At 45.0% G+C, this 12,653-nt stretch overlaps 1 protein-coding gene across 1 annotated transcript in view; it reads left to right on the top strand.

The window, feature by feature from the left end:
• Positions 1 to 331: 331 nt before the first annotated feature.
• The window catches only part of LOC139102424 (knirps-related protein), a 103,262-nt gene continuing 90,940 nt past the window's right edge, over positions 332 to 12,653 (top strand). Inside the window, exons 1-2 of the mRNA XM_070656308.1 lie at positions 332 to 543; positions 735 to 770. The gene's annotated coding sequence lies outside the window, so the exon portion shown is untranslated. The remainder of the gene's footprint in view (positions 544 to 734; positions 771 to 12,653) is intronic.

The raw sequence follows: 12,653 nt of genomic DNA on the forward strand, positions 1-12,653 counted from the left end.
ATTAATAGCTCTATTTTTTAATAACTTATTTTGATGGAAAGGAGTATAATTTATATACTGTATTATATGTATACTGTATTAATAAGTTTAATTATTAAATAATTTCTCACATGAATACGATCTTTTCGTATTTATGCGGTGGATGGGCTCTCAAAAATTTATCTAACCAAATTTGTTTTTCTGTGCAGATGAAAGTGAAGAAGCCAACATATTCTCGCCGTCGTAATTAATGAAAAACGAACCGCCGGCGGTTCGTCGGCCGTTTTTTGATTTTTCGCGAATATCGTTTTTCGCGTATGCTCGATTTTGATCGCGTCGCCGAATTCATCATTGAAGTATTACACGAATCGTAGTCGGTTCGTCGGTCGCGTGCGTCTCGGGAGTGCCGTACGTTATCGCGCGTGTGTAAATTTCGGCCGCGTTTCTCGCGAGAGTTTTGTGCGACGAAGATGAGCTCTGGAAAGGACAACCCGACATCCAGAACATCCTGAGAGGAGGAGGAGGCTCAGGAAGGGCTACATGCATCGGCGGAGCAACCCCTGGGTAAGCATTACTTTTCTTTTCAAGAAATTCATTGTCAAAAAAATAGACACTTTTCGTTTTGGTAATAAGTAATTTTATTTTTTTTTTATTTAATTACAAAGTAATTACAGCCGCATATAATTTTTTTTCTTAAACTATAGAAATTATTTTCAGCATTTTAATAATTTATTTGTCTTATTCTTATATTACAGATTATCTGCAAAAACTCCGCTGCTGCGCATCGGTCGGTGAGTGAAAAACAAATTTTTATTAACAATCTCTTTTTCCTTTTTTTTACGATTCTTTTACTTTGTTATTTTGGGTGGGTGATTCTTTTTATTTGCGTAAATATTTCCCGCGCAAAACTAATTAACGGTAGTAGACCCGGAGTAGGCAATAGGCTCGACCGAACGAATAAGATAATACTCGTTTACCTTGAACAACTATATTTACGATTATAAAAGAGAACCGACGTCAACTTCCTCATCTCGAAAAATAGTGGGCCAATCTCGTTAAGTCGGATCAGCGAGTTCCTGGCGCGACTATATTCGTATACGTTTGTGTCGTCACCGCATACCGGTGCGAGGAAAGCGCCAAGCAGAGAAACGAGGGAACGGTGGGGCCAGTGAAAGAGCAATTTGGTCCGGGTCTCGGCGAGGGCGGTGGGCCCAGCGCTGACATCTCATTTGACTCTCGCGGGTAGGCTATTTTATTTAATCCGTGATTTACGGATGCGAACGAGGCGACCGCAAGCCATTCCCTCGGTGAGCAGCGGTTCTCGGGCCGTGTTGCGGGTATGTAAGCGTACGAGCGGAGGGAGATCCCCCGAAGATAAGTCCCCCCTCGGGTCCAAAACGGGAAAGGAGACCGACCGAGATGCATAACTTAACCCTCCCGCGCGGTCACAGTATGTAGGGAGAATTTAATCTCCACTTCGGCGCTGCCCCGTGCCTCTCGCGAGCGGATAAAATAAATAAATAGGACTCCTTTTCGAAATATGTCCCCGTCTAGTTGAAATATATATAGAGCGATGGTGCCGTCTCCGTGGAATTCTTGGATGACCATACGGTTCTTTCCTCGCGCTTTTGTTGCTACCCTCGCCAACGATCCGTTCCTTATTTCTTACAAAGATCAAGGATTCTCGGCTGGCGCGACTCGACTGTCTCGAGGATCTCTGCGCGATCGTACGCGCAACGTGAACCACATTCGGCCTTATCAAAAATATTATAACGGTGACTTCAACGCGCGCTTCGGTGCTTTTAATGCGCGTATACGACGTGACATTTTATAGGAATAAAAAAAATTAATAATAATAATTAATAAAAATATTTTATTTAAAAATTACAATCTCACATATCTGTCGACTGAGGCAAGCGTCGAGAATTCGTCGATCCCAGTTGACGTGTTCGCTATCGCTGCTATCGGGTCGCCCTCGTATACTCGTTGCACAGATAATAGACGTAAGAACAACGTGCGAACAGGTCGCGCCGGCGTCTCGAAAATTACAAATGTGGTTTTGACCCCCGGTCGTTTCAGGGTCACGTGAGCGCCCCAAATTATATAGAGCGAGTCGACGGATGGCCAGAGCACGTCATGGACGTGATGGCCCGATCGTGGCTAGGTCATCAACCGCTTACCAATCGCTGTACACACACGAGCGACCCACGTTGTTTTATCCCTATTCCACGTATCTGTACGAGAATCGAGTCGTTCTGGCATTAGGTATCGCAATCTCTCTTCTCATCGTCGATAACCAGAAAAGATAAGCCCACCGTGACGATTACAACGATGCTCGCAATAAAGGGTTTCCCTCGGCTTCTTTAGATAAGTTAGAATTTCTACCGTTTTCATTTCATTGATATCGTGTTCAATTTTGGTTTATTATTTTTATATATCAAAATAGCATGATAGGAATCTGGTTTGAATAACGAAATATATTATCGAAGACTAGGAACAACGTACGTAGGCACTTAAGATTTATTCTGCGCAACGTGTACTTTTAGAAAAAGTATTATTTATTTGGTGGATTAAATCGTTCGTAATGGGAAACGATGCGAGATATGATATCGATCTATCCAATAACGTTACTTACGAGATGATGCGCGGCCGCGCGCATAAAATACCGCACGTAACTATTAAACGCAAACATCTGGTGGCTCAAAATGTTCGATCATTTGCGTAAATCTCTCTTTCTTTCTCTCTCGCATCCACGCACACGATGATAAATAATAATCTACGCTCTTTAAGAAAGTTCTAAGCAATAATTTAGATTCTGCGCTCGCGGTTCGGAGAAAGAGCCTTCCACAATGGATGAACCGTTGTAAGGAAGATCAAAGGTTATATAATCCCTCTACGTGTCTTGTGGGAATACGATTCATCTCCGTTGCAATAGTAATGCGCGCGCCCGAACGAGCTCGCTCGCCGCAAGATGCTTCTGCTTGGGATTCCTAATAAACGGTGTGCCGATGATAGGTCGTAAAATTTCGCACGTTAATCGCGAACGAAACGCCAACGCCTCGCGTGTCCGTCCGGGAGCGAGGCTGTCTCTCCTACCTTCCCCGTGATTAATTAGCTATAAAGTTAAGAGAAAGCAAGTGAAAAGAAATGAAGAGGTTCCTCCGTCGATCGATGAGTCAGCGTATTCTTTTTTATTTTTTTTTTATTTTTTTTTGTTTTATTTTTTTGGACGGGATCTTTTCTTGCGAGCAATGTTATAAAATGCATGCACGTCCCCTGCGTATGTACGCATATGTCCTAACAATAATTAGATGCCGAGTTGAGTATCCTAGAAGTGCAATATACCTCGAGTTATGTTTGCTAATGACGAACAGCAATGAGAATCCGCGTCTACGTTCGCGCCGCGAGTAGCGGCACGGTGGTCCGGTTGCCGCGTACGCGAGCGGAACGTCCCCGCGGAGTGTCGTAACTTACCTGGCAGATGGCGATCCGAGAAGGCACCCAGTGGAGATTAGATCGATTTTTCATGGCTGCTGAGAAAATCGCTTTCGAGCGACTAACAAGCGCCAGATGCAAATCGCGGCCGCTGCGCGCAGTAGGTCCGCGTTCTCGCCTACTCGCGTTCGTAACGGGGCGGACAGGAGATAATGCGCGGTTGTCCACGAGAGGAAAACCGAGAGAGCGGAACGCACCGAGTCATCGGACGGAATCCCCTCGCGAGCCGGCTTAATTCAACGCGCAAATTGATTCTGCCGGGAGTCGCGGACGCGCGGAAAACCCGGCGCGAAGCGAGAAGCGCGATTCGATTTACACCGCGCCGATATGTTCAATTAATTAATCGCGATTTACGAGTGCCGCGCGCTTGTCGACCGATCAGCGAGCCGCTAATTCTCGGATAACAGGTCGGTAACACACGATATTTTAGTGCAGGTACTATATCACGGACGCCGGAGGCTTATCGGAACGATATGCAAATAGCGATACGTCGCATGATTTGTGGAGCGTTAAATATTCAGCGGATTATTCCGCCGCGCGATTAGCACAATGCAGGCCGTTCTCGATATACAAAACTGATTGTCAATCGTAAAAACCGTATCGTGACAATATTATCATTGGATCGTACATTATTGCACGCTAGGAACAAACGTGATAAGTAGATCGATAAATCGACCAAGAGAAACGGTTTGACATATGTTGTAGGCATTTAACTCGTTAAAAAAAAAAAAAAAAAAAAAAAGAAGAAATCCGAATATGTACGAAAAAATTGTACGTGCCGTGTATTTTAAAAACTTTTGAGATTAATATTGCGAGTCATCAGCAAGGTTAATCAATTCCGATGGACATCGTTCGAATGCCGAATCAATTAGTTTGAGGAGATGCGATTAGCTTCGAAATTTAATCGAAAATCTCGCCGCGAATCTTTGCGCAATGTCGCGCGGATACATAGCAATCTCCGTAGCGGTAATACTGGCGATCATCGTCGTAATCGATCATTTCGCTCGCGGAATGCGACGCTGTGATCGTACGCTGGCACGAGATGCCCGGGCATCGCGCGAAGCGCGCGTGCTCGTCGCTTCGCGCCGCACGCGTAATTTATTATGCGATAAACGAGCCCTGGTAGACTCGGTTTGCGGTCCGCGCACTCGGGGTGCCGCGCGAGTTAAAAATTCTGCCGGGAGATCGGCGGTACAGATCGGGCGTTTCTCGCTCTCGGGAAGTCATCGGCGCGCGTGCAAAAATCGACGCGTCGTTGTTGAAGCAAGATCGCGTCAGATCGGGACCGACGCGGTGAGAAAAACTGGTAGCGGCTCCATAGATCTGTCGATGCTCGACGGTGGTGCAACCATACTTACCTTTGCCACGCGGATACCGACTTGCGTTTTTTTTTTTTTTTTTCCCCTTTTCGCCCTTCGCCAGAGATCGACGTTACTTCCCCCGGGATGTCGTCTGTTCCGTACCTTATCGTCTCTCTCCGTCTCTCTCGTTACCGTTTCCTCCGTTCGTCCGCGGCATCATCTCCTCGCGCGCGAACTCATGGAAGCTTTCTTTCTCTCTTCGGCTCCCTCATTCCGTCAGCGCTCTTTCTCTTCGTTCTCGCGGCTAATAAGCCGCCGTCTGCGGACATTAAAGCTCGTATTACACGGCGGTCTCGTCGGTAATTGGACGCACGTTTAGCAAGCCGGTGCGTGCCGGCATACGTACCTACGTGCGACGACGATCTCGCGGACGAACCTCCACTGATCCATCTCGCATTCGCATCTCACGCAACGGAATTGCTGAATGTAGACTATTACGGAAGCTGACGGTGATAACGACGTGTAATTAATTTGATACTTTTATTTCCCACGAAACGTACATATTTATAGCTATTTTTTTTTCTTTTTTTTTTTATTTTAAAAATTTGCATTAGATCGTCCGATTTCAAAATATTACTTGATTCTGTGTTACACAGAAACATTTTCTTAAAGAGTAGTTCGGTTCAATTAATTCAACGATTTAATCGAAAAGAGAAAATTAATCGCACTATTTACATTTTTATGATATTGCGAGGAAGAACACGAGTTCAGAATTCGGTTCGATAAACATTGACTCGGGGAAAAGTCGACGGTCGCTGGTAATTCTGAACTATGGCATATAAATCGACCGGTAATCCGATCGACAAGTTCCCATGTGGCATTCAAATGAGCGGGCGAGTTTTTATCTCATGCGCCGAATACTACTTAATGGTATAATTTCGCTATTAATCTCCGTATTGCGTTACTCCGACGGTACTCGGATGGAGGACGATCGGCGTATATACGGCCGCGTGCGTGCGTATGCGTGTACCGCAGATACACGCGATTGACGTATAGTACGGTAACCCACTCCAATTATGCGCGATTCGGACGGGATTTAACGCCGTTATTCGCCATCAATTTTAAGGTCTTATCCGAAACAGTCCGCGTGCCCCACGGTCCACCGGACGGAGGTCCGAGAAGCTTTAAGATCCATCAGACTCGCTTCGGATTTTACGATCGGCCGTCCCAATATCGCACCGTCGCGAGGATAAATAATTCGATTTCGAAATTGCCCGGAGAAGACGCTCGCCCGCTGGCGAACCACGTCGACCGCAGCTCGTGGAATTTCTACGTCCGCACGAATTCCTCGTTTATGTGACTCGGTCGCGCCAAGTCTTCTAAATATCTTGATCGATATCGTGAGAGTAGTAAATCGTGGATTACAGCCGGTGATTCCAATCGTTCGCAGCAGCTGAAAATTTACGGCACTTTTTTTTTTTTTTTTCTTTAATTTCGGTGAGATTTTTGGCGCGGATGCGTCTGCCGGAGAAAAGATCGTATCGATTGCATAGGCTTGGTGCGGCTAAATTTGAAGATTTATTCCTTAAAGATTCATTTACCGTTAGTCTGTTACATGATCATTTAATAAATTAGGAGATTCTCACGGCCACAGCTTTAAAAAAAGTGGATCGGCGCGTACGTGTGTATGTTACATTTAGTTATATATTATATCCGAACTTGAACATCATTTTAAATGAATATCGAACATTAAAATAAAATTAATACTTCCGCATCTGTTAAAGAATTTAAATTCCGATGAACAGCTTGAAAGCTGTTGCTTGTCGATGCAACCGCGGGAGAGAATTACAAAACTATTCAAATTAGGCTGCCCGATTTCCGAAACGCCATTAGTTATCCGGACGTACGAGAGGACCGCTCATTTAGAATTCCGTTGATTTCGTAGGAAACGATCGCGCGCGTATGTCACCGGTCTAGAGGCGATAACTATTTTTTTTTTTTTTTTGGTAGTCGCAAGACGCGAGTTTGGAGAAAGGAAAAGGAGCGATTGAGATTGGGAGGTCGGGCGGCGATTCCACGGGGATATCGAAAAAGCAAACCCGAATTAATTCCGAGCGTGTAATAATTTATGTCTAGAAAATCATTTATTTAATTTATTTTCTTCTCCTACGTTTTAGATAATTACAGTTGGTTATAGAAATAACATTTTTATCTAACGTTTCATCTTTTTTTTTAATAAATAAACGATTCTCATCAAAATATACCTTTGCATACTTTACTAAAATGTAATGGTGCAATTAATTTTAATTAAAAATAAAAATGTTTTTTTCTAGTGACTTAACGTTATTTTAATTTTATCGTTATTTTACCTAAGAAAGAAATACGAGAGAAAGATAGAAAGAATTCCCATCCGGTTAACGAAAATGTTTCCATGTAGAGCAAATGTAAAAGGTCAATGTCCCGCCCTCCTTGCGATCTACTCCGAAAAGGCGATCGCGTTACTATCGGCCGGGTATCCTTTACGACGACAACGACGAAATCGGGGGGGAAACTCTACTTTTAAGTGGCAGCACTTCTTAAGGGCGAGCCTCTCTTCCCCAGCTGGAAGATGCTCCGAACGCGACTCCAATCGAATCGGTAACGAACGATTCGAGATACGGCCTGGACGTTATATAGGACCACACACGAGGCGTCCGCGCTATCCTCGACCCGGTCCCACCAGGTAATGTTTCTTTTAAGTGCGAACACAAATTGTAACTGAGACGATGGGCTTCTTCCCCCTCATCCACCGCTAGTGGCCCCGTAGCCCGAGTCCCAGGTCGAGGAATATCTGGCGGATCCGATTTCAAAAGCCGTACGTTCGGATTCACGATTACAGGGGGTCCGTACTCGGGGCATATCGCGACTCCACGATTTCAATACCCCAACGACGCATCGCGATCATTCACTTTAAGTCGTTTATATCCCGATAAGTATAAAATATCTCGTTGCGCAAATAATATGTATTGCGTATTTAACGAATTTTTACTTTTATATCAGTATTAGCGTTACTGGTCGTTATTTGGTACTAGTTATTATCGCGAATTAAATGTGCACCTTGAAATTAATTTTAACTAGCTTTCAAACGATACGACACCTCGCGCGGTGCCAGGATTAACCTGATACGATCTCCGACCGATCGAAAACCGATGAAATCTCTAAATGTAAATGATGAAAATTAATTCATCTGTATCGGGCTTGATGAACGCAAGATCGGGTCACGGAATGAGAACCCGCACGGGTGATACTGTGCGTCCGCTTATTTTTATCAGACTTTCTCGCCGTCAGTGAAAGCGTGAGTATTTACACCGAAGAATAATTAGTTATCGATCCTCGCTCGGCTCGGCCGGCTCCGGGCAGGAGAAATAAGTCGCGGAAATAATTCTTGCGGCTGATTTAAGAACACTCGCGGTTACATCTCGATTACTTTCGGCAGCGATTTCGTGCGCGACATTTAGCACGCGGCGGCGGAACGCGGTCGTCCTCGATACCATTCCAAATAATCTTGGCAATTGATCGCTACAAGCCTGGTGATTAAATCGTGCATTTTAATGCTATCCACCGACGTCAGTCGCTTTCATAATTTACACACGGCCTTCCACATTTTACGACAGCAGCGGCCACTAAATTATCACCACACTTATCACTTTTCGTAATGTATTTAACGTCTACGATTCGTTTTATTAGACTTTCGATATTCACACGAATTTCAAATACATAGGCGCAACTAATTCTACTTACACCAAACAAATTAACGGGGGGGAAATAACGGATATGGCGTTGCGACATAATAAATTTTAAAATATTCATTAAATCGTGAATAATAATAATATTGCAACATTGAAAATTATTTGACGGATTAGGGATATATCTTTACGTTCGAGTTATTTTATCTAGAGTAACGATCGACCCTTTTCTTTAATCCAGTATCTATACGAGACCACTCCGATATTTACTCGGTACTTGATGCATCAATCTCATCTGAGACGTTTCCTTGCCACGAAATTTACATCGAATAGGCCATAAGATAGCAATCAATTTTCGTCGATGCGCGCAACCGCCTCGTTGTCTCCATCTGTCACCATGAATACACTCTAATAGATATAGATATAAAAATTTGAATGCATGTTCTTTGTTGCATTTCACGAAACTATTAATACTTCAAGCGTATAACGCAAACGTGTCTCGAGGCTTTCCGTTTTGCGAAATTGATTAAGAAAAGGCGATCGGCATTTAAAAACGCGCCAAGTATTCTATCGATGTGTCCACGTGTCGCCAGAATATTTCGCGTAAAAGAATTTAAATTTCGATTTAATGGCACAGCCCGTCGTAAGTTCATCGAAGTCGATTTATCATCTATAAACAATTTAATGAGCGGAGCGCGGTTTGAAATCGACCGAAGTGAATCATCATCGCCGTTAAAATCCGATGACGAAGGGCGCGAAGTGGGACACGATAAATCTAAAACGCCGGCCGCGACGAATGTTAATCCGCCTCCGTTTATGCGGCACGACACCGCCAGTGTGCAAGTCGCGCGACTGCGGAGCGGAATAGATGTAAACCATCGCGCGGATACGTGGGCATTTAATCGCGCGTCTTACGCGGACCACACCGAAGACGATGTGCATCGCAGGATATCATCGGAGCGCGTTATCGCGACCTATTAGACACGCTCGTCGCCTTACGACCTGTCGTAACCGAGCCCACTCTATGTCGCGTTACCAGTTCTCGACTTACACCCCTGGGAAGAGAGTAAAAAAAGGAAAGAGATACAAAAGGTGGGGACGCGAGGCGACAAAGACGGAAGATAGAGCGAGAAGGAGAGGAACAAAAGACAGGTCGAGGGTCAGGAAAGAAGCCTGCCTCTCTTGTGCAAGTTATCGGCGAGCGTCGATGTCGATAGAACGAGGCGTCAGGTGTCCTTGACCGTCGTCGACAATCGCGAGAGATCGAGGCGTTGCGCGACGACGTCGGGAACAAGATCGCGACAATTAATCGTTAACAAAGCATCGGAGGTACACCGGTCGTTGGAGAACCGATCCCGAAGAGGACGCGGGCTATAAAACGGCGACGCGGATATGAGATCGAGAGGACGACCGCTTTCGCGTGACCGGAGAGATGTCGATACCATAAATAGATCGAAGCCGATGTAATATGACGTGCGCGAGTACGCCGGGTTGTGCATTTTATGATTCGTTATGTAACGTACGATTTTTACCTATCGTGTAATATTCTACCGGCCGCTTAAAATGTTTTTTAAAGACGAAAATTTTTATCGACCATATAAAAATTACAAAAACCTACTCACGTTGCATTGTCAATCGGATGTTTGGTCTCGTGCGTCATCAACTTCGCAAAAAGCTTCGCGAAATATGCGAAACGACAAAAGCGTATGTATTAAACTTCGACTCTAAACGAAATATATTTTTGCGCAACGCATTCCCATTGTTAATATCGCGTTATTGAGAAACAGGAGAACTCGTAAACCCACGTAATTTATGTAATTACAGTATTTGCCTATTGTGCGTGCGGGCCACTTGGAATGGTCCGTAGACGCGCGTACGTGTGTGCATATATCTGTTGCATGTATCGTCGGTGAATAAATGCCCGCGCGCGCGTACAGGTGCACGCATACAGAGTGAGGGGCGCATTGAAAAAAGAAGAGACAACCGGTTGTGCTACGCGCGCAAGATCATAGAGCCCAACTCTCGAAAGCGACCTCTCCGTGACTCCACCGCGAGAAGATGACATCGCGGTTCTCAACTTCACTCGCAAAGCCGCTCGTACAAAAACATCGCGACGCATCACTTTTTTTTTTCATTCATATCGATTTCTTAGACAAAGACTGTTAATCACAAAAAAAAAAAATCTTGAGGGCATAAATATGCGGAGTCTCCTGCGATCTCGTTTATTATCAAAAGTATTAGTATACTTCCATTCCTGATGAAGGAAACGCCGCGTGCAATCGCGAAGGTATCGCGAGCCGTCTGCGTACGGGAAGGGCAAAAAAGAGTGTCCCACGCGTATGTTTCATTCTGTCGCAGACGGAAAAGATCATAGGCGAGCAAAATTGTCGACAAGATCCCCTCTGACCCGACAGCAAACGATAAGCGCGCAAGAACGTAGCCTGATTTATGGGCCGATCACGAGAAGCTTGGCATCTCATGTATACATATACGCACGCACGTACTCTTGCGCTCGTTCTCGCACTCATACGGCGAACTCTTCTTCCGGTCGTTGAGATTTGCGTCGAAAAGCTCTAGTGAAACGCGATCTTGTCATTTCCGGACACTTGTTTCAATATCCTTCGGTACATCGGCATGCAGCGTAGGTACGATTAGTTAATCGCTCGCGATACGTTGACGCAATCTTCCATCGTTACGTACTCGTTAAGCGCCGACGATGAGTTTCGACCCTCCGCTTCTTAGTCGTACTTTTATCTCTTTTTTTTTTTTTTTTTTTTTTTCTTTTTTCGTACACTTTACCTCGGTTTGTCCACCCATTTGTCTTTCGTCTGTTGCAACGTCTTGTTCGTCTTTTTTTTTTTTTCTTATTTCCTGTGCATCTTTCGCCGAAAGATAGATCCAAGAGTTTGTTATTTCTCTTTTTTTCCGTCTCTCTCTTTCTCTTGCTTCGTCTCTACTATTGACCGGCCCAAGCATAGCGTTTACATTAATGTATGAGGTCAATCGTAAAGCTCGATGTGTACATACGTCCCGCGAACGGAATCTCGGTGCAGCAACGATTTTCTCGTTCGCCAGTAGGACAAAAAAAGACCGCGACATGCCGCAACGACGTGTACCCTGATCTAATGCACTCGCTTAGCCGCACGGGAACATGAGGCCTGTGGGCCACCGTGTGCCGCGGGCCGCATGGTTGCACCGGAGACATTATAATGTGAAATCGTGACGAGAGCCCGAGCGGTGTTCGCTGATTGTCCGTTTCATTATGCTGATCGCGGTTTCGTCGGTTTAACGCAATTAACATATACGTAGGCCGGTTCCTTTCTCCTGGCTTGACGCGTCGATGAACCTGCCACTGGAATGCAACGGAAAGAATCGCAGATTATCAACATAACCACCGTAAAGCTAAAAAAGAAGAGACATCGTAAAAATATACTTTAATAGAAAAGAAACCTATTAAGCGCGAGGTGTTATTAAGCTCTCGATTTTTTTACTCTCGATTTTACGGAAGCTAATTTAGTTATGAGGAAAAAAAAAATTTATCGAAACGCTTATTAAGAAAAGAAAAAAAAAAAAAAAAATCTGTATCACCAATCATGCGGCCAACGTCCGCCCACGATGCGTCTTGTCTTTGACTTCTTATTATCAGTAGATAAGCGGTACGCCGCGGGACACCCGGTGTACATTCCGCGGTTTTATTCACTCATTTTCTGATCGACTCCAACAGATACGAAAACGTTCATTACTAAAGCCGGTCGTACGAGATATCGCGCTTTCAAAATCCAGGATATGTTTATTGGGCACCGACGTCAAATTGCAGCGCTACTGCTAGCACCGATACAACACCAAGTCGTAAATACGCAGACCCGCGGCTTGGCTTATTAAGCAGGCAATAAGACGACATAGTTGCCGGGCAGTCGACGCAATCGCAAATTTATTCGCGCATTCGCACGGGCGGTCGCACTTAGATGCAATCCGAGTCTTCGCCGCCGCCGCCGTCGCCGTCGTCGTCGTCGTTCGTCGTTGTGGTTCATCGTTTACGGTTGCGTCATCGCGTCATCGTCTTCATCATCGTTCGCTGGACCGGGCAATTGACGCGCGCGATATACCGCACGAGAGCACACGGTTATACGCCGCGGACGGGATATATATTTGC

Source organism: Cardiocondyla obscurior, linkage group LG05, assembly GCF_019399895.1.
Source record: "Cardiocondyla obscurior isolate alpha-2009 linkage group LG05, Cobs3.1, whole genome shotgun sequence".
NCBI lineage: Eukaryota > Metazoa > Arthropoda > Insecta > Hymenoptera > Formicidae > Cardiocondyla > Cardiocondyla obscurior.